Source organism: Schistocerca serialis, chromosome 8 (assembly GCF_023864345.2).
Source record: "Schistocerca serialis cubense isolate TAMUIC-IGC-003099 chromosome 8, iqSchSeri2.2, whole genome shotgun sequence".
NCBI lineage: Eukaryota > Metazoa > Arthropoda > Insecta > Orthoptera > Acrididae > Schistocerca > Schistocerca serialis.
Window position 1 is genome coordinate 235,800,618 of NC_064645.1, and position 23,791 is coordinate 235,824,408.

Here is a 23,791-nt window from a genome sequence, read left to right on the forward strand (position 1 = left end):
TGTCTCTGACAGAATTACAATGTCATCGGCGAACCTCAAAGTTTTTATTTCTTCTCCATGGATTTTAATACCTACTCCAAATTTTTCTTTTGTTTCCTTTACTGCTTGCTCAATATAGAGATTGAATAACATCGGCGAGAGGCTACAACCCTGTCTTACTCCCTTCCCAACCACTGCTTCCCTTTCATGTCCCTCAACTCTTATAACTGCCATCTGGTTTCTGTACAAGTTGTAAATAGCCTTTCGCTTCCTGTATTTTACCCCTGCCACCTTTAGAATTTGAAAGAGAGTATTCCAGTCAACATTGTCAAAAGCTTTCTCTAGGTCTACAAATGCTAGAAACGTAGGTTTGCCTTTCCTTAATCTTTCTTCTAAGATAAGTCGTAAGGTCAGTATTGCCTCACGTGTTCCAGTATTTCTACGGAATCCAAACTGATCTTCCCCGAGGTCGGCTTCTACTAGTTTTTCCATTCGTCTGTAAAGAATTCGTGTTAGTACTTTGCAGCTGTGGCTTATTAAACTGATTGTTCGGTAATTTTCACATCTGTCAACACCTGCTTTCTTTGGGATTGGAATTATTATATTCTTCTTGAAGTCTGAGGGTATTTCGCCTGTTTCATACATCTTGCTCACCAGATGGTAGAGTTTTGTCAGGACTGGCTCTCCCAAGGCCGTCAGTAGTTCCAATGGAATGTTGTCTACTCCGGGGGCCTTGTTTCGACTCAGGTCCTTCAGTGCTCTGTCAAACTCTTCACGCAGTATCGTATCTCCCATTTCATCTTCATCTACATTCTCTTCCATTTCCATAATATTGTCCTCAAGTGCATCGCCCTTGTATAGACTCTCTATATACTCCTTCCACCTTTCTGCTTTCCCTTCTTTGCTTAGAACTGGGTTTCCATCTGAGCTCTTGGTGTTCATACATGTGGTTCTCTTATCTCCAAAGGTCTCTTTAATTTTCCTGTAGGCAGTATCTATCTTACCCCTAGTGAGATAAGCCTCTACATCCTTACATTTGTCCTCTAGCCATCCCTGCTTAGCCATTTTGCACTTCCTGTCGATTTCATTTTTGAGACGTTTGTATTCCTTTTTGCCTGCTTCATTTACTGCATTTTTATATTTTCTCCTTTCATCAATTAAATTCAATATTTCTTCTGTTACCCAAGGATTTCTACTAACCCTCTTCTTTTTACCTACTTGATCGTCTGCTGCCTTCACTACTTCATCCCTCAGAGCTACCCATTCTTCTTCTACTGTATTTCTTTCCCCCATTCCTTTCAATTGTTCCCTTATGCTCTCCCTGAAACTCTGTACAACCTCTGGTTCTTTCAGTTTATCCAGGTCTCATCTCCTTAAATTCCCACCTTTTTGCAGTTTCTTCAGTTTTAATCTACAGGTCATAACCAACAGATTGTGGTCAGAGTCCACATCTGCCCCTGGAAATGTCTTACAATTTAAAACCTGGTTCCTAAATCTCTGTCTTACCATTATATAATCTATCTGATACCTTTTAGTATCTCCAGGGTTCTTCCATGTATACAGCCTTCTATCATGATTCTTAAACCAAGTGTTAGCTATGATTAAGTTGTGCTCTGTGCAAAATTCTATCAGGCGGCTTCCTCTTTCATTTCTTAGCCCCAATCCATATTCACCTACTACGTTTCCTTCTCTCCCTTTTCCTACACTCGAATTGCAGTCACCCATGACTATTAAATTTTCGTCTCCCTTCACTATCTGAATAATTTCTTTTATTTCATCATACATTTCTTCAATTTCTTCGTCATCTGCAGAGCTAGTTGGCATATAAACTTGTACTACTGTAGTAGGTGTGGGCTTTGTATCTATCTTTGCCACAATAATGCGTTCACTATGCTGTTTGTAGTAGCTTACCCGCATTCCTATTTTCCTATTCATTATTAAACATACTCCTGCATTACCCCTATTTGACTTTGTGTTTATAACCCTGTAGTCACCTGACCAAAAGTCTTGTTCCTCCTGCCACCGAACTTCACTAATTCCCACAATATCTAACTTAAACCTATCCATTTCCCTTTTTAAATTTTCTAACCTACCTGCCCGATTAAGGGATCTGACATTCCACGCTCCGATCCGTAGAATGCCAGTTTTCTTTCTCCTGATAACGACATCCTCTTGAGTAGTCGTTAGCGTGACTTATTACCCCGCCAATATGCTGTGCCGGTGGGCGGAGCTTACCTCCTCTATACCCTGCACCCCCCTCCCCCACCTCCGTTATACCCTGCACCTCCCCCCCCCTCTGAAACCAACAATTGGTATACCACAGCTTTCCTAAACAATGGGAGCGCGTCGCTGCAGATTATTATTAGTATCGCCAGGGTTGTGATATGTACGAGAATTCTCGTACGCATACGAGAATTTCGTCATTTGTACGATGTACGAGGCAAAAGTGAATATCGTACACGAACATACGAGAATTTTGCCTAAAACTTTTTTTTTTTAGCGTTTAATCGGATCGATAACTGGAGTCGTTACAGACCATTTGTTTGAAAAATAATCAATTCATCTGTTATATTTCAAAAATGATTAGAAACTGTTCCGAATCCATGCAGTCTCTGTCAATGAACAAATTTCAGGCAGGAGAGAGAGCACCAAACTACCGACATGACAAAACGATTAAAGGTCGAGAATGAGGCTTAGTTCAAAGCCTGGCCCTGGAAAATAAATTAAATGAGCTAACAATAACGAATCATTTTGCTTTGCATGACATATTTCACTCAGTTCGAATTGTTAAGTTTCAGAAATAGAGCGGCCAACGAATCTCAAAGCACTAAATGGAACTTTAATCGACTATTATTGGAAAGCAATTAACAGTAGACCTAATTACCCTACAATACTGTGGAATTGTTAAGTACAAACGAAAGACATTTCATCAGACGGTATTGTTTCTTCTTCAACAAACGATACTCTTAACAATGCGGTATTTCGCGTGTAGTCATTACGAGTACGTTTAACTGAATTCATTTACTGTGTTGTTTCTTTTTGTAAGTGTTTCGGGTTACTGTGTGTTACTGTGAGTGGAGAAATGGGAAGTGACAGTGAATATGAGAACACAAGCACGAAACTTTCGTGCATGCCGGAGAAAAATGATCTAAAAAGAGGTGAAATCTCGAAGAGAGAACGGCCTGTCCATCGACAACAAAAATTTCGTGAAGAGTGGCTGCATATGCCAGGTTTACGTAATTGGCTGGTGCGCGATAGTGATCCGCTCAGGCGGCGATGCAGATATTGCAATACCAACATGGTTTCCGAAATACAGAGCCAGGTTTACGTAATTGGCTGGTGCGCGATAGTGATCCGCTCAGGCCGCGATGCAGATATTGCAATACCAGCATGGTTTCCGAAATACAGAATATTAAAAACCATGCCAGAAGTAAGAAGCACCTAAACATGGTGCAATCTGCTACCGTGCGACAGCCTTCAGTCGCTCAATTTGTCACAAACGCACAACCAGTTAAGAGGAAGGTTGCTAAAGCTGAAATCAAATTATCAGCATTCTTAGCAGAACATAATGTGGCATTTTTAGCTGCTGACCATTTATCCGGTTTGTTAAATGATATTTTTCTAGACTCGGATATTGCAAGGGCAATGACTCTTAAACGGCACAAAGCACGTGCCATTGTTTCTAATGTTATTGGGACGTCACACAAAGAAGTGTTGGCGAAAAAACTATAACACGCCAAATTTTGCATAATGACGGACGAGTCCACCGATATCGGAACTGTGAAAAATTCCCGCGTGGCGATCCGCTTTTATGATAAAGATTCAGGTGAGTAATAATAAGAGCTAGTTTTGAAATAATAACCAAATTAATTCTAAAATAAATTTTCCTGTTAAGCTACCACTTTGTATCACTTCTCCTTTTACAGGTTGTATTGAAAGTAAGTTTTGGGAGCTATATAAAATTTATGAAGATGGAGACTTAAATGTTGAGAAAGCTTCTACTGCAGAAAATCTTACAATGGTGTAGTAAAAACGTTTCAACAGCATAACATTCCATTTGCCAATATTATTGGCTTTGGAGCAGATGGTTGCAATACTATGATGGGAGTTCGTAATTCTGTAGCAAGCACGTTCCGAGATAGCTGCCCGGGAATTTTTGTAATGAAGTGTGTTTGTCATTCGGTGCATATATGCGCAAGCGAGGCGTGCAAGAACCTTCCAAGAGCTTGTGAGGACCTCGCGAGGAATATTTATGGTTTTTTCAAACTCAGTGCGAAGAGGCAGGCAGAGTTCAAGGAATTTCAGGTATTGTAGCATTTTATATCTCATAGACTTTATTTTGCGTCCGATCGTGTGGAAAGTGGCTAAACATTATGTTTTATTCCAGGTATTTTTAAACTTTGAACCACACAAATTACTACATTCTTCACAGACACGTTGGCTGTCAATGATCGCGGTTGTTAGGACAGTGCTGGAAAACTGGGATGCTCTATTGCTGTTTTTTAACCAAAAATGGTTTTCTGAGCGAGTTCTAAGTGCTGAACAAGTTTTTGACTGTTTACATGACTCCTTTGCAAAAGTGTATTATATCTTAGAGTGGATTCTACCAAAATTTACTACTTTCAACGAGTACTTCCAGTCTAGAGCAGTAGTAATTGTTGACCTTCATGACAAGATTAGAGCTCTCTATACAGAAATACTTATGTATTTCATGAAACGCACTTATGTCCTGGGAAAAAATCTCAGTGGTGTTGACCCAAAAACTGCAGCTCATCATCTGGAAGATTCACAACTGTATTTGAGTGTGAAAATTCTGAAGAACGTTGGCACACCAGAGATGAAGAATCACCCACATCTTATCAAGGATTTTTATCATCGATGCAGGAACTTTCTTGTGGTGAGTACACCTCGTTTGCCTGTAATCATATATAATTTGTGTTTTATCGTTTTCTATACATTTGTGTGTTTATGTGTGGCATACCTAATGAGAGCTATTAATTCTCAAATATTACAGACAGCTTCGTGCCAGATCAAATTACGGTATGATATTGAAGATAAAGTGCTGTCCAAACTAGCGGCACTCAAACCTACAAATGCCCTGTCACAAAGTTTCCGAGATACAACAGCTTCACTCATGCCTTTAATGGAACTGTTGCCACGTATAATTCCTCCCTCAGATCTCGATTTAGCACAAACTACAGATGACCAGTGGAGGCGTCTCCCTCTGGTTTTGGCTTGTCTCCCAGACTCACTACAAAAGGAACAATCACCGGATAAAATGTGGAATATATTAAATAACGAACCTGAAGAATTTAAGCGTTTTCGCTCTCTCAATTCTGAGTATACCTAATTCAAATGCAGACTGCGAAAGAGTTTTTTCTAAGGTGTGTAAAGCAATGTAGCTAATAACTAGTTAATAATATGATTTCATACTTGTCAGGTTATTGAAGTTTCATGTTCAACTTCAGATAAACCTCATGAAAACCAAAATTAGGAACAGACTCCAAACCAGTACACTGAATGGAGCACTTCCTGCCTCTGAATGCATTAAAGAACGACCAGGAAACAACGGAACATGTGTAACTTTTGAGCCCACACACGAAATGTACGAGAAAATGACGTCGGACACTCTTTATAAAACGAAACAGGAAGAAGAAGATGTAGACATCGAATTTGTTTCATAATTACAAATTCTTGTTCATAGTTTTATTCATTTGTAAATAAAGTTTTGTAAAGCTATATATATACTACGAATAAAAAATTTTCAAAACGTACGAGAATTTTTACTAAAATACGAGAATTTCATGAGGTTGGTACGAGAATCGCGCTGTCTGGCTATCACAACCCTGAGTATCGCATTAAATTCACTTTGCGAGTGGTCACGGCGTAAGCAGTAGGCAAAACGTACTTTGTTGATAAGAAAATGTTTATATTTGATAATGTAGGTTGTCCCAGTGTAATAATATGTCAGTAACGGACGTAACACATGACTGGAATAATGTTAGTGGGTTTTCCTGGTGTAAAAGTAGAATAAATATGAAGTAAAAGTTAAGAGTGTTACCTGTGATTCAGTGGTTTAATGACCCCAATAAAAGAAAAAAACCGAATTAACGTCCCTTTTCATCCTTTGTGTGAGCTTTGTAGTCAGTAAAAAGAGATTGGGAAGGTGACAAGATGTATCGGCCAATTTGCGGGTGCCTTTTAAACGTTTATATTTCTTGTTTCTCGGCTTTAAAGTGTCATTTTTTGTTCCTTATTTTTGTTGTTTCCTTACGAGAGACTCTCCAAAGTCTTAACTGTTTTCCGTCGTTTCCCTATAAAATATTTAGTGAAGCAGATAGTTATAGTTCGAGTGTTACAAGATGCCGAATTTTTTTTTCCTACAGAACGGAGCGCCACCGCAGTCGTACCTACATGAACAAGTATTTCTTAACAATGAGCTTCCTCAACAATGGATCAGCACTGAGGGCCTCATGGCTTTCGCAGTGCTCCATTGGCCTCCAGGGTCGACTGACCAGGCGGTATGTGACACGCCTTTTATGCGCAATGGGTTATGAATCACTTCATCTCTTTGTTGGGACTTTCAATAGATAACAGCTGTACACAGTCGAAAAGGCAATGGAAACGGATAGAGAATGAAATTATAGGCTTGCCAAGTTGCAATGAATTTGCATTGGTGGAATGTCACACCATAGAACCATGTTGGTTCATCTTGTCTGATCAATGTTGTTAAATTTTAATGCTTTTTGAATAGGTGATACAGAAAGTCTGTGGCATAGTTTCATTTGTCCTGTTGTTATTGTTGTTGTTGTCTACAAATGAACGTTACGTTAAATACGCTGTGTGCTCTATTGTCGTACTTCTGATGAATAAAATATGAGTTTACTTTAAGCTGCCTATGACATTCCAACATGTTAGCAAAACATTGTATCCGCTTGGTATATCGAAAGTTTTGCGGTAATGATGTGCGAGAGTTTTAGGCACTTTTGATGGTGGTGACACATTATGAAACATCACAATAATCGACGACAGCAGTCGAAAAGCAACGGATTGAAAATGTCGAGGAGAAGTGGACAACAAGCGAATTATTATGAAAATTATTTTGGAGTGTGATGGAGCTTTGGAATTTGGCACTGGTTCAAGTAAACCATAAAAATGTGCACAAGGTGATACGCTGCATAGGTGAAGGCTAACCCCAATGCTAAGAATCGTCTTACAATGTAGCTCGATACAAAGTCGTTGCTTTGGATTGGTGAATGCGTGACTGCTAAAGATACTTAGTAAAAGCCATAAAAAATCTACAATGTGCGCTCGGTGGACAGTATTGATTTACGTCGACATCATCTTCACAACATCGAATGGAAGGCACCCAGTGCCTTGCAATGTCACTTACATATATTAGATGATGAACGTGTAGTCTTGAGTCCGAAGACTGGTTCCGTGCGGTTCTCCACTCTAGATTATACTGTGCAAGCCTATTCATAGCAAGCCTATTCATGTCCGAATAATTACTGCAACTTACATCTAAGTGAACCACCTCAATGTATTCAACCTTTGGTTTCCCTCTACAATTTTTAACCTCCACACTTCTATCCAGCTGACCAGAGTGGCTGAGTGATTCCAGGCGCTACAGTCTGGAACCTGCGACCGCTACGGTCGCAGGTTCGAATCCTGCCTCGGGCATGAATGTGTGTGATGTCCTTAGGTTAGTTAGGTTTAAGTAGTTCTAAGTTCTAGGGGACTGACGACCTCAGCAGTTAAGTCTCATAGTGCTCAGAGCCATTTGAACTTCAAACTGACAGTTCCTTCACGCCTCGTAATGTACCCTATCAACCGATTCCTTGTTTTAGTCAAGTTGTACCACAAATTTCTTTTCTCTGCAATTCGATTCAGTACCTCCTTATCAACTACGCGATCTACCCATCTAATCTTCATCATTCTTCTATAGCACCACATTTCAGAAACTTTTATTCTCTTGTTGTATGAAAGGCTTATCCTCCACATTTCACTTCCGTACAAGGTTACACTCCAGACAAACACCTTCAGAAAAGACATCCTAACACTTAACTTTGCATTAGGTGCCAAAAAAACCTCTTTTTTTATAAACGATTTTCCGTTATAGTTAGCCGATTCTATAGCCTCTCTTCTTAGGCCATCTGATATTCCGCTGCCCAAATACTACTCCTAGTGTCTCATTTTCTCGTCGAATTCCCTCAGCTTCGCCTGGTTTAATTCGACCACATTCCATCACCCAGGCTTTGCTTTTGTTTATGCTCATCTTATAACCTCTTTTCATAAAACTATCAGTTTCGTGCTAATGCTCTTCCAACCCCTTCGCTGTCTCTGACAGAACTGTAACGTTATTGTCATGCCCAGGCTGTTAATGTTTAACACGCTTAACTTTCGGTAATTTTGCAAACATTTCCAAAATAGTTTGAATATACTTTGTTACGTGGCACTGCTCAGCTACTAATGATAGAATATGGATTAAAGTACAAAAACGTTTGAATTATGAGTTGAGAGTGACAGGTCGAGATGACGACATTGCTTATGACGGCAATGAAGTCAAAAATATAAGCTAATCATTCTCAAAATAAACAGCAATGAAAGTTGAATCTGAGACTGATCTGCCGAAAAACGTCTAATTTTAATAGGAGGCAAAACATTGTAGAACTGGATTCGTTTGTAACAGATACAAAGGAAAATGTCATAGGTCAAATGGATGTCCTAGACGAAACTAAATAAAAGATTATGCAATGTTGTCTTGTGAAAGTTATGTGGAAAGTTTGAGAACTGATAACAATACAAACATGTATAAAAGAGAAAAGAAGGTTTTAATGACGAGAAACTGTAATTCTTTCATAGATCTAAATATACTGGACTGTGACTAATGGAATATTTTAATACAATTAGTCATGTAGCAAGACGCGAGACAATGAGTGTCGGTTAGACCGTCAGTGAGAGAGCACTTCGATTTCCTGCTGCTAATAAGGCGAGTACACCGTTCGCTTGTTACACATTTTTACGAGCTTCAAACAGGTACAACTTATTTTCAGTTATCTGGGTAGTTACTATTTTATTTTTGTAATTTCTTGCGTGTTTGAGTGCCTACTAGACACAACCTTTTATTTTAATAACAGTGTAGTGTACAGTATCGCCGTTGCTACTGACCCTCGTATCGTACAGGCTTTTGTTTGTTTGGTTAGAACAGCTCAGTGTCGGTTAGACCGTCAGTGAGAGAGCACTTCGATTTCCTGCTGCTAATAAGGCGAGTACACCGTTCGCTTGTTACACATTTTTACGAGCTTCAAACAGGTACAACTTATTTTCAGTTATCTGGGTAGTTACTATTTTATTTTTGTAATTTCTTGCGTGTTTGAGTGCCTACTAGACACAACCTTTTATTTTAATAACAGTGTAGTGTACAGTATCGCCGTTGCTATCGACCCTCGTATCGTACAGGCTTTTGTTTGTTTGGTTAGAACAGCTCAGTGTCGGTTAGACCGTCAGTGAGAGAGCACTTCGATTTCCTGTTGCTAATAAGGCGAGTACACCGTTCGCTTGTAGGGTAAACATAGTCATGTGTAGGGACTGTGGTTGTTGTGAGCGGACGCAAGGAGAATTGGCCACTCTTCGGGGGCAGGTGGAGGCTTTGTCTGTTAGGCTCATCGAGCTCGAGGCGCAGGCGTCGGCTCGTAGTGGCGTTGGGGCAACTGTGGTGAGACCTATGCCTACTTCGGTGGCCTTAGAATCGCATGGAACCCCTGATGTCGCTGCGTCTTCCGGCAGTGAGCATCTTACCGGTCAGCCATCACTCCAGGGTGAATGGCGGACAGTGGTGGGCTCGCGCATGCCTGGCCGAAAGGTGAAGGTGGGATCTGGCCGCGTGGCAGCTGCCTTACCCCTTTCCAACAGGTACGGGGTGCTTCCTAGTGGTGATGACATCGTTTCCGAGCCACCACAGGATGCCTCGCCTGTTGGGCCAGTGGCCGATTCTCCGGCAAGGTCCCGACAGTCACAGAGGGCGGGCCTATTAGTTATAGGGAGCTCCAACGTTAGGCGGGTTATGGAGCCCCTTAGGAAAATAGCGGGTAGGTCGGGGAAGAATGCCAGTGTGCACTCGGTGTGCTTGCCGGGGGGTCTCGTCCGTAATGTGGAGGAGGCCCTTCCGGCAGCTATTGAACGCACTGGGTGTGACCGGCTGCAGATAGTAGCACATGTCGGAACGAATGACGCCTGCCGCTTGGGTTCTGAGGCCATCCTTGGTTCCTTCCGGCGGCTGGCTGATTTGGTGAAGACAACCAGCATCGCACGCGGAGTGCAAGCTGAGCTTAATATCTGCAGCATAGTGCCCAGAGTCGATCGCGGTCCTTTGGTTTGGAGCCGTGTGGAGGGTCTAAACCAGAGGCTCAGACGACTCTGCGACTATAATGGTTGCAAATTCATCGACCTCCGTTATTGGGTGGAGAACTGTAGGGCCCCCCTAGACAGGTCAGGCGTGCACTACACACCGGAAGCAGCTACTAGGGTAGCAGAGTACGTGTGGCGTGCACACGGGGGTTTTTTAGGTTAGAGGGACCCCCCCTTGGGCGAAACGATAAAATACCTGACGGCTTACCAGAGAGGACATTATCATTGTTGATAAAGAACGTCCGTCCTCAGAGACCAAAAACAGGAAAAGTCAACGTAATATTGGTAAACTGCAGGAGTATCCAGGGCAAGGTTCCTGAATTAGTATCTCTTATTGAAGGAAATAGTGCGCATATAGTATTAAGAACGGAAAGTTGGTTAAAACCGGAAGTGAACAGTAACGAAATCCTAGACACAGAATGGAATATATACCGCAAGGATAGGATAAACGCCAATGGTGGAGGAGTATTTATAGCAGTAAAGAATTCAATAATATCCAGTGAAGTTATTAGCGAATGCGAATGTGAAATAATCTGGGTTAAGTTAAGTATCAAAGGTGGGTCAGATATGATAGTCGGATGCTTCTATAGACCACCTGCATCAGCAACCGTAGTAGTTGAGCGCCTCAGAGAGAACCTGCAGAACGTCGTGAAGAAGTTTCGTGATCATACTATTGTAATAGGGGGAGACTTCAATCTACCAGGTATAGAATGGGATAGTCACACAATCAGAACTGGAGCCAGGGACAGAGACTCTTGTGACATTATCCTGACTGCCTTGTCCGAGAATTACTTCGAGCAGATAGTTAGAGAACCAACTCGTGAAGCTAACGTTTTAGACCTCATAGCAACAAATAGACCGGAACTTTTCGACTCCGTGAATGTAGAAGAGGGTATCAGTGATCATAAGTCAGTGGTTGCATCAATGACTACAAGTGTAATAAGAAATGCCAAGAAAGGAAGGAAAATATATTTGCTTAACAAGAGTGATAGGGCACAAATCGCAGAATATCTGAGTGACCACCATCAAACGTTCATTTCTGAGGAAGAGGATGTGGAACAAAAATGGAAAAAATTCAGAAACATCGTCCAGTACGCCTTAGATAAGTTCGTACCGACTAAGGTCCAAAGCGAGGGGAAAGATCCACCGTGGTATAACAATCATGTACGAAAGGTACTACGGAAACAAAGAAAGCTTCATCATAGGTTTAAGAGTAGTCGAATCATAGCTGATAAGGAAAAGCTGAACGAAGCGAAAAAGAGCGTAAAGAGAGCAATGAGAGAAGCATTCAACGAATTCGAACATAAAACATTGGCAAACAATCTAAACAAGAACCCTAAAAAGTTTTGGTCATATGTAAAATCGGTAAGCGGATCTAAATCCCATATTCAGTCACTCGTTGACCACGATGGCACCGAAACAGAGGACGACCGAAGAAAGACAGAAATACTGAATTCAGTGTTCCGAAACTGTTTCACTGCGGAAAATCGTAACACGGTCCCTGACTTCAGCCGTCGCACGGACGCCAAAATGGAAAATATTGAAATAAACGATATCGGAATTGAAAAACAACTGCTATCACTTAGTAGCGGAAAAGCATCCGGACCAGACGAGATACCCTTAAGATTCTACAGTGATTATGCTAAAGAACTTGCCCCCTTTCTATCAGCAATTTATCGTAGATCGCTGGAAGAACGTAAAGTACCTAGCGACTGGAAGAAAGCGCAGGTCGTTCCCATTTTCAAGAAGGGTCATAAATCAGATGCGAATAATTATAGGCCTATTTCGCTTACGTCAATCTGTTGTAGAATAATGGAACATGTTTTGTGTTCTCGTATTATGACGTTCTTAGATAATACAAATCTCCTTCATCATAACCAACATGGATTCCGCAAACAGAGATCATGTGAAACTCAGCTCGCCCTATTTGCCCAAGAAATTCACAGTGCCGTAGACACTGGCGAGCAGATTGATGCCGTATTCCTGGACTTCAGGAAGGCATTTGATACGGTTCCGCACTTACGTTTAGTGAAAAAAATACGAGCTTACGGAATATCGGACCAGGTTTGTGATTGGATTCAGGATTTCCTAGAAGAAAGAACACAACATGTCATTCTTAACGGTTCAAAATCTGCAGATGTTGAGGTAATTTCGGGAGTACCGCAGGGAAGCGTGATAGGACCTTTATTGTTTACAATATACATAAATGACTTAGTTGACAACATCGGTAGCTCCGTGAGGCTATTTGCAGATGACACGGTTGTCTACAAGAAAGTAGCAACATCAGAAGACTCGTACGTACTCCAGGAGGACCTACAGAGGATTAATGCATGGTGCGACAGCTGGCAGCTTTCCCTAAACGTAGATAAATGTAATATAATGCGCATACATAGGGGCAGAAATCCATTCCAGTACGATTATGCCATAGGTGGTAAATCATTGGAAGCGGTAACGACCGTAAAATACTTAGGAGTTACTATCCGGAGCGATCTGAAGTGGAATGATCACATAAAACAAATAGTGGGAAAAGCAGGCGCCAGGTTGAGATTCATAGGAAGAATTCTAAGAAAATGTGACTCATCGACGAAAGAAGTAGCTTACAAAACGCTTGTTCGTCCGATTCTTGAGTATTGCTCATCAGTATGGGACCCTTACCAGGTTGGATTAATAGAAGAGATAGACATGATCCAGCGAAAAGCAGCGCGATTCGTCATGGGGACATTTAGTCAGCGCGAGAGCGTTACGGAGATGCTGAACAAGCTCCAGTGGCGGACACTTCAAGAAAGGCGTTACGCAATACGGAGAGGTTTATTATCGAAATTACGAGAGAGCACATTCCGGGAAGAGATGGGCAACATATTACTACCGCCCACATATATCTCGCGTAATGATCACAACGAAAAGATCCGAGAAATTAGAGCAAATACGGAGACTTACAAGCAGTCGTTCTTCCCACGCACAATTCGTGAATGGAACAGGGAAGGGGGGATCAGATAGTGGTACAATAAGTACCCTCCGCCACACACCGTAAGGTGGCTCGCGGAGTATAGATGTAGATGTAGATGTATTTCGCGTGTTGCAGCATAATGTGACTGGAGTATGAAACAGTTTGATGCAAAAACTGCATTTCTCAATGGTATTTTGAAGGAGGAAGTCTACAGGCGTCAATGCCATGATTGTGGTACAGGGCGTGTATTCGTGAAAAGTTTCTATCGTTTGAAGCAAGTCTCAAAAGCCTAGTATAAAGTCTTACTAAATGTCTCAACGAATGTAATTTGTCGGAGAGATGTGTTAATCCATGTTCTACAGTGAAAAACGAAACAGTTTTTCATTTTGATGGATTGATCGTGGGCTCTACGGACTCAAAGACTGAATTTATTGATCATCTGGCTATTTCCTTCCAATATCAGTCACAGATGTGATAATAGGCATTTTCCTGTGGTGACTAGTTTCAGACCACCATGTCCATTTTCATACCATGGCCTTAGATGTAAGTGAAATCGTGCAGTTCCATCAATGTACGTGTGAGTAACCAAATATTCATTATTCCTCACTAATAATCACGCAAATGCTCTCGAACGGAAAGAAATCACATTACATACACATATGAAGTTTATCATTTTGTGTTTATGTAACGATTATTAATGAGGAATAATGAATATTTGGTTAATCACATGTACGATGGTGGAAACTGTATGATTACACGATTATATTCAGATCTAAGGCCACGATTTGAAAATGGATGTGATGGTCCGAAACTAGTCATCACGAAGAAATGACTATTTACGTAGCTGTGGCAGGTGTTGGAAGAAAATCAAATTTAATACCAAAATAGGCAGTCTTATCCTCTATCACTATGTTGGAACTTCATAAATTCGGCTAATTGTTTTAAGATCACTGAGGTGATGTTTACTGGGATTACAAATCAAGAAATTCGACAACTGTATGAAAATAAGTCTGCATATATGAAGATAATTTTACACAAATACGAGTCTAGTATGTTGGCTGCAAAAACAATAACTTTACCAACCGAACCAGTATAGACACTGCATGAATCACCTTTTAATAACGCTGAGAAACAGTATGCAAGACGGGATTTATTGTATGCTGTCAATGCTGCGAGAGTTGAAGATTAAGCAGAACAATCGTGTATGCTTTGCAGAAGCAAATACTTATATGCAGGGTGATTCAGAAGATTGCACACAAATTGAAGGAAGTGATACAGAAGTCAAAAATACGATTTAAATTTTATGACCTTCAATGTATCCTGAGCCACTGAAAGCTTTGAAATGTCGGTAACACCAATGCTAATCAAAGCAAGATGTGGAAGCAACTAGGCGGAGCATCTGCACAAGTATGTGGCTTGCACAGTGCCACGGTGTTGGTCGGAAGGGGCGATCCAATAGCATGGCAATCTCGCTCCCCATATCTGACGCTTCTTGATTTATTTAATATTGGCTGCATATTAAAATCATCATGTACCTGATACCAGTTCCCGACGGAGGACAGCGTCTCGCCAAGATATTTGTAGTGTCTGATGCGGTTTGTTTGACGCTTTGTATATTTGGTAGAGTTCGCCATAATTTTCTACAAAGGTGTACTGAGTGTGGTATTCGCCATTTTAAACGCCTTTTATAATGTACAACACTGGTGAGTAAACAGTGCAGTATCTTTGTTGAACTTAAGGAGCGTGTGCTTTGATTGCCTTTGATGTTCCTGACATTCCCAAGCTTTGGGCGGCTCAGGATTACTTCCAGAACCACAAGTTTCTATTGAAAAGTGGTTGTATTTCGACACCTGCATCAGCTCCCTCAATTTTTGCGCAGCCTTCTGAGTCATCTTCTATATTAAATTAACGATTACAAATGACGTTAAGTTTAAGGAGAGAGAAGACTCTAATACTGAAGCTTATAGTGATACCGATTGTTCTGGGGACAAGTACACAAGATGATCAACAAGTGGCAGTCTTCTCCAGTTTCAAGGTGGAGCAATTATGTGCAAAACTGAACTATAGTGAGTTGTTGCTCTTCTACAGTGAACATCTGGCTGCGTGTATTACGTCCAAATAGCTTGTGTAGTTAGGTCACCTTTCGCTGTGAAAGAGATCTCACATCCTGATCCAAAACTAAATATTAAAGCGCGATCCAAACACAGAAACAAGATATTATTTTAATCAACTAATTAACGAGAATATGTTTAGAGTGAGCTATACACCAATCAGCATGCATGCAACTGATATTCTTACAACATTTTTGAAGTTCCAATCGATGAAGGTACTCATTGACATGGTGCCTACTTCATGACGTACAGCACTGCGGACGAGCCTGAAAGGATTTGTTTGATCAGTGTTATTATATATTAACAATATCTGAACATGTGACTTGGTGATGTACCAACTCTTTGTTATAGCATCCGTTATTCTATTGTTTACAAACGGAGGTCGTGTCGGCGGCGTTGCCAACTTGACGTATTTCCCGTCAAATTTGACGGAATTTCATGTTGTGTGGCGAGTAAAATTTAGTTTTGACGGTTGACGGATTTTTTGACGGGTAGTATTAAAACTGGGCCTTTTTTGATGGATTTTTCGGGTTTCATTTAATTTTGAAAATTATTTTCTTTAAAAAACTCTTACGAACGTAAATCTTTGTGCACCTGCAAGACAGTGTCATGGATGTACTGTACTAAAACACTGTGATGCAAAAACGGGCTATATTTCTGATTTGTTCATTCAAATGAAATACATGTAGGATATAACCGAAAACCGAACTGAAATCACCTCTTTAGATTTCCTTTCTACTGAGAAATGTACATGGCAATTTTTAGCTAGCGGTATCAAACATCTCTGATGAGTGGCAAACTCAACAAAGCAAACATAATGCGGTGGCAAATGGCTCTAATTTCTGTTGTAAGCAAAGTAAGTAAGAGTCCCAACCTCACGAACTGAGTGTAGGGAACAGAAGCAGGAATACTGATACGCCATCTTGGAAAGGGTTAGCGTGGAGGTGGTTTGCCATTGCCCTCCTCCGAGCTGTTACGAAGTGTCGAGCGCGTTTTTGTACATAGGGGATGACTGTGGTGAGTGCTGATACTGTGCGGTGTCGTGTTTGTTTTATTATGGGAGTAGAGGGAGAGGCTGAAACTCGGTGCTGGCACATTGGAATTTAGTCCAGGACATTGGCGCAAAACTGGCGATTAAGAAGTTTAAACTACCATCTCTCCTACCCCGGCCGACCAAATATTGGCAGCGAAAGTATCATCAACCACCAGAATTCGAACTGGCTCCTTTACCTGCTGTCCGCCGCTCGTGGTCTCGCGGTTGCGTTCTCGCTTCCCGAGCACGGGGTCCCGGGTTCGATTCCCGGCGGGGTCAGGAATTTTCACCTGCCTCGAGATGACTGGGTGTTTGTGTTGTCCTCATCATTTCATCATCATCCAGGAAAGTGGCGAAATTGGGCTGAGCAAAGGTTGGGAAATTGTACGGGCGCTGATAACCGCGCCGTTGAGCGCCCTACAAACCAAACATCATCATCATCATCACACCTTTACCTGCTCTGGACGTGTTAACGCGTGCGCCTTTGTACCTGTCCCTGTGTGCTCTGAACGTGTTTACGCGCGCCACCAGTCCTTCTACCTGGTACTCTGAACTTGTCTACATGCGCTACCAGTCCTTCTACCTGGTACTCTGAACTTGTCTACATGCGCCACCAGTCCTTCTACCTGGTACTCTGAACTTGTCTACATGCGCCACCAGTCCTTCTAGCTGGTACTCTGAACTTGTCTACACGCGCCACCAGTCCTTCTACCTGGTACTCTGAACGTGTCTACACGTAGATACGTTCAGAGTACCAGGTGGAATTACTGGTGGCGCCCGTAAACACGTTCAGAGCACACAGGGTCAGGTACAAAGCTGCGCGCGTTAACACGTCCACAGCAGTTAAAGGGTTAAATACCGATACGTGCTTCTAACACCAGCAGCACACTAACAAAAATATGCTTTGCTCTATGAGTTAATGCCGCTAATTTCGGATAGTGAGCGCAATACATTAGTGTACGGTACTTCTCGCAAATTGTATCTTGGCATTTGTCGGGCGGGGTTTGTGGGCAGAGGGGAGCGCACAAGCTAAGCTGTGTGAAGTGATGGCTTCCGAAGGGAGGAGGGGTTGGGGGAGGAACAAACCGCTCCTCCATGTATTGTAAGCACTCCGTGCAGGCAACAGAAACCAGTGTTTTGAGCTTCCATGAGCTCCTGATAACTGGCTTTCTTTTCCGAAACGGAGTCAAGAGCATCATCACTCATCTTCGAAAATATCACAATGAATATAGCACAACTAAAGGCAGATAGCGACAGACAGCTCAGCTCAGCAACAAAGACGACGACACCGCAGTCAACACGGGCTAATGGCACGCTGCGCTGTCGGCAACGAACATCTGCAAATAACTAATGCACGAATTCTTCCGGCTGGCGCAGTGGTTAGCACACTGGACTCGCATTCAGAAGAACGACGGTTCAAACCCGTCTCCGGCCATCCTGATTTAGGTTTTCTGTGATTTCCCTAAATCGTTTCAGGCAAATGCCGGGATGGTTCCTTCGGAAGGGCACGGCCGATTTCCTTCCCAATCCTTCCCTAATCCGAGCTTGCGCTCCGTCTCTAATGATCTCGTTGTCGACGGGACGTTGAACACTAATCGCCACCTCCTCTTCCGGCTGCTGCCGACTGCTATTGTTCATGACTGGGGAGCTGCGTGCCAAAGTTACAGCCTACAGTGTTGTAGTGAGTTATTGTGTGTTTAACAATTGGTGTCTAGTGCTCTTTTTGTTTGTTTTTACGACTGACTGAACAAGTCTGAAAAGAATGACAGGCAGTATATAAGACAGTTTAGAAAGCGTGGTTAAGTGATAAAAAATTAAAGGATTGATTGTTGGAGGTGCCCGGGGAACCTAGTTGTGCACGGTGGAAATATTGCCAATGCAACCTGACTGTGCGCTTGTCAGATTTACTTCCGCGTAGAAAAAGTAAGAAAATTTAAAAGCAGCTGAACGTGTTTCATCTTCACGACTGTCAATATTGCCATTTCAATCTATAAAACATACAAACGAACGTGCAGCTGCTGAAGCTACTCTGACATTGTTTGTAGTTAATCATTGTGCAATTAGATCCGTTGATCATCTTGCAAATCTAACAATGAAATTTATTCAAAGTGCTGGCTATGCATCTCTTTTACGGTTACAACATACGAAGAGCAATGCTTTGATCAGAAACGTTTTCTTGCAGCACTTTAAATCACAACTACAGAACGATGTTGGTAATGGACATTCAGTCTTTTGTAGATGAATCTACAGGCATTTCTGTAACCAAATTGTTGGCTGTGTGCACTATATTTTCCAAATGAACAAAGCAGAGATATTTCCACCTTTTTAGGAGTTGTTGAACTAGAACTGGGGAATGCTGGATGTGTTGTTACTGCAGTAACTTTCAGATTATGGTCTAGACATTAAACAAATGAAATAATTGGTAAAGATAATGCCTCAGTAATGGTGGGTATTAACAGTTGGGTTTGCCAGAAACTGCAAGGTGAGGTCCCTAATCTTGTACTGATCCCTATGTTTGCCATTCAGCTCAGTTAGCAGTGTCCTCTATTGCCCAAATACTACCAAGGAATCTTGAGTTCTTAATTTGTGAAACTTATTCTTGGTTTTCCAAATCTTCTTCACGAAAGCCATGAATAGGCAGTTGTTTAAGAACCGCATTTTAAGTCAGTGGCTTGAAGTACAGACACATTTTTAAATATCCAGACATCAAAATAAGTGCTACACAGCTGAACTATTATATAGTATGTACTCTGATGCCAGCAATTCAAAACATGGTTCAAATGGCTCCAAGCACTATGGGACTTAACATCTGAGGTCATCGGTCCCATAGACTTAGAACTACTTAAACCTAACTAACCTAAGGACATCATACACATCCATGTCCTAGGCAGGATTCGAACCTGCGACCGTAGCGGCCGCGCGGTTCCGGACTGAAGCGTCTAGAACCGCTCTGCCACAGTGGCCTGCAGGCCAGCAATAAACTTCATCTTCTGGTTCTTACACTAACTCTAGAAGAATGTCAGAAGGTCAATAAATCATTCCAAGAAATTACATCAGACCATTCAAAGCTACTGCAAGACTTAGTTCTACTTATTGTACGTCTTACGAGGCGGATTGTTGTCCCCGATTATCAGGGAGATTTGTTAACGGTAGATCTTAGAAAATACAAATCCTCTAATATTTATCTTGGCCATGAAGTAGAGGTTTCATTCGTAAATATGATTAACGAACATAGAATTAACGCAGAAAGCGGAAAAGTTTTTCGCAGCAGATGCGAAAATTTTCTGCTTTGCTTAGCAGAGGAACTCCATAGGCGACTGCCGGATAATGTCAAGGTTTCGCAAAAAGTCTGTCTAATTGCTCCAGGATGGTGTTTGAGGATGTTGAAAGAAAGTATAATCCCGCTATCTCGGGAATTTCAATTACCTGTCACAGAAATAACACAGACTGACTTTCAGTGATCAAAATTAACTACTGTCCAATGGAAAAATGTCTACAATACAATAGACGTTTGCCAAGAGATTGCATCATGTAAAGACACTGGTTCCCAAAATCCATTTCAGGAGCTCGTTTTGCAGTGATGCTTTTGGTGTTATCTTGCTCAAATGCTGAGGTCGAAAGAGCATTTAGCATGCTCAACAATGTGAAAACCTCGCTCAGGAATAGACTTAAAATGAACATAGTAAACGCAGTTCTCACTGTGCGGGCCGGACTTAGATGTGTGAACAAGTGCCATCATAATTACTTCTTACCAGAGCATGCTTTGAAGCAAATTGGCACAATGGCTGCGTACCGGGGTCGCCAGCAATCTATCACGTCAACAGAAGAAGAGGCAGAGCACGTTATGGAAGAATTGTTGTTAATTTTCATCAACATAGCTGAGTAAATATCTTTCAATTTGTGCATCTTCACGTTTTCGTGGCGCAATGACTGCTCCATTAAATTTTGGGCGTGCTGCGCGTAATTTCGGCTTTTTCTTCTAACGTATTGGCTGTAATACTGTCCAGCCATCTGTCTGTTGGCTCATTCTGAAGGTGAGTGGACGTTATACAGCCGAAATATTAGAAGTTGAATGCGTGCGACTGGACGCCCGAAATTTATTGGAGCGTATTTAAATTTGCTTGTTACTGTTCCATTAAAATGTGATGTAGTTATACAATAATACGTATTTTATATTTTGGCCGAGTTCAGCGGATTTTTGCCGGCCGCGGTGGTCTCGCGGTTCTAGGCGCGCAGTCCGGAACCGTGCGACTGCTACGGTCGCAGGTTCGAATCCTGCCTCGGGCATGGATGTGTGTGATGTCCTTAGGTTAGTTAGGTTTAAGTAGTTCTAAGTTCTAGGGGACTGATAACAACAGCAGTTGAGTCCCATAGTGCTCAGAGCCATTTGAACCATTTTTTCAGCGGATTTTTAAATGTTTGTTCGTCTCGTAAACTAGGTGTAAGTATAACGTTTAAAATAAATTTTAATTTCGTCTTTTTATTTGCAAGAAAATACGGAGATATCTGATTTTGATGGATTTTTAAATGTTTGCTCGATGCTCAAACAAAGTAATGAGTGTAATGTTTTAAAATAAATTTTATTTTTTCTTTATTTTTGCAAAAAAAATGGAGATACTTTATTTTGATGATTTTATTGTGTTGGTTTGACATAATTACGTGTTGACGACACTCTGTGTCAAATCAGTATATAGTGCATTTGATGGAAAAAATTTCAGTATTATTTTAAGCAGTCTAAGATGTTTTAACATTTTATACTACATGTACGTACGGGCTAATGAAAAGCTAAGTCTGCGTTCACATTCATTTTTCATCATTTTTGAACTATTTTGCAGGCTCGTTTGCTTTTCCGTTCAAAAATTTGCCGCCCAGGGCACGTCTCGGGCGACGTGTACAGACGTTGCGGTTCAACCGATTAGTTCATCGTGTAACACGTGCAGAGATACATACAAAGAGGAAAAAAATTAAGCAAACTACGACATGCTGCATGCGTTTCAGAAGAGCAACAGACTTTTAGCTGTGGCACTTACCGTGGGTGGAGGCGATATGAGCTCATAGCAGCGACTGCCCCGTATTTATAAAGGCTTGCCCACGCCGCTTTGTGGATGGTAGCCAATCGCGATGTAGCTTGTGCGCATGAACCAGCAGGGTCTGTAGGGGTGGGAGAGCAAGCGATGACGGCTTCTAACCGCGGGGGAGGGGAGGCTGAAACAGCGATTACATTTGCTGTCAAAGGCACGCGTCTCCAAGCAGAGCACAAAAAGAATCTGTAGGAAGACAACAGTGCATTCACTGTTAGACTCACTGATACCCAGAAGCGAGTTAAGCGTTAGCAGTTTTGAACCGAAAATAGGAACTCTGTTGAAGTTTGCACTATGGTGGAGTGTTTTTAAAACGCTGGAAATAATAGATTAAAGACATAAAATTGTGTTTCTGATTTCTGAACATTTACATAATGTATTCGGCATAATTCTGTTTCACTAAACCACATTTTAAGTATTACAAATTGGCATATGAGTTCCAGTGTTATGTGCTATGTACTACTGCAACTTGCTCCACAAAGTAATCGACGGACTATTTGCTACACATTGTTAACGTAGCTTGCGTAAAAATCGATACTGATATATCCAGTATCCTTCGCACGACGTATGCCGTTCATTGAAATGGTCGGACAAGTTATACAGTTGAATTATGGTTAATGATAACACTAGCGAACAGTGAAAGCTGTAAATGGTATGAAATAAGTGTTTGTTAACTACATGGACCACCTGATAACGAAAAAGACAATGAGAAACTCGAATTTGCTTTCTTTTCCAAGTTAAAAGGGGTGCATCTGATTATATTTTATTAGCATCAATTGTCAAAATCCTTCCAGTGGCGGATCCAGGATTTTGTTTTGGGAGGGGCTTGACCCAACTGAGCGTAGGCTTCCTCAAGGTAAACATTAATATGCTAAAAATCACACACAATTTTATTTTGCTCATTTGAGGCATAGCGAGTCTCCTCGGATAACGCTTTGCAAATTCTTCATTGACTTCCACAGGTTGTAGGCTGCCAGATAAGTCTCGGTGAATATACATGGCAGCCAAACCATTCAACCTGTTATCCGTCATTGCCGACTTTATCAGTTTAAGCGAAGTGAAGCTAAGCTCCACACTGCAAGTAGATACTGGTAATGTAGCGAGAATTTGTAAAAGAATTTTTATATTAGGGAAAAAGTCATTTGTCTCTTGATATGCCTCTGCTGCTGTTTTGGGGGAGATATTCCCTGTCTCTCCAGAGCTACTTCCAAAGAGTTATTTCTCCCGATGACGAGAGAGGATGAGGGAAGTCACCGCTGTAAAGACGTGCAGCTGCCACTAAAAGAGTTCAGATGTTTTGTTTTTACGATAGCATTTGGTATAAGGGTGAACAGGTCGACATTTGAAGAATGCTCTGCTCTCGAAAAGTGACACCCCCAACTGTGCCAATACAAAATCTATGAAAGGAAGGAATACATTCAATCTGAAACAAAACACGACACATTATTCTCGAACTCGAAAGAACATAACAGAAAGAAATGCTGCATCAAGCAAAAAGCGTGTGTATGTATTAAAGGTTTATTTTACCTGTAGTATTCCTTAGCATCAGGTGCTTCTATACTTGAGCGATGAGCAGAACGTTTGGCGATTCTGGGTGCTTGCACTGGGATGTCCAAAGGTTCTACAATATGACATCCCTCTTGGATCTCCTTGTTTACGTTTCGATGTCATTTTTTTAAAAATCTGACCTTGATTAAAATTAAAAACCGCCTGAACAGCGCATTCTATTGTGTCTGTTTCGACAAACCATACAACAAAACCCTATGTGCACAGCAGCGTGGCGAGCGCTTTGTCGCAAACGGCACACTCGTGTCGTGAGGAAAGGGGGGGGGGGGGGGGGGGGGGAGGATGGCGGTGGCGGTGGTGCGTGTATGTAGCTGCGTTCCGAACGGGAGATGTAAAATTTGAAAACGTACTACACCTACTTAAAATGGATTACGTAACAAGTGATGAAAATTGTACTGTAGGTAGTTAGTACTCAGACAAGAGGATAATATCAAGTTTAATTTGAGATTTGTCACGCGTGGACCGAGGTGCTTTTGAGGAGTGGTGGGGGTGGGGGGCTTGAGCCACTTAGCCCCCCCTGAATCCGCTACTGATTCTTTCCCAAATAGGCTTCTAAATCCCACTGCTGGTAGAGTGATGAAGTTTCCGGCAACAATATCTGTGTGTATTTTGTCAGAGGAAGGGAGGAGCGGAGAACGTTTCATTTAAGCATAGTTTCAGCCTT

At 41.7% G+C, this 23,791-nt stretch overlaps 1 protein-coding gene across 4 annotated transcripts in view; it reads right to left on the reverse strand.

Annotated features, from left to right (window-relative positions):
* The window catches only part of LOC126416565 (uncharacterized), a 215,516-nt gene extending 193,840 nt beyond the window's left edge, over window positions 1-21,676 (reverse strand). The window contains exon 1 of one of the 4 annotated variants that reach the window (XM_050084311.1): window positions 21,511-21,676. The gene's annotated coding sequence lies outside the window, so the exon portion shown is untranslated. The remainder of the gene's footprint in view (window positions 1-21,510) is intronic. The other 3 variants (XM_050084309.1, XM_050084310.1, XM_050084312.1) reach the window with 3 other exon arrangements.
* Window positions 21,677-23,791: the final 2,115 nt, after the last annotated feature.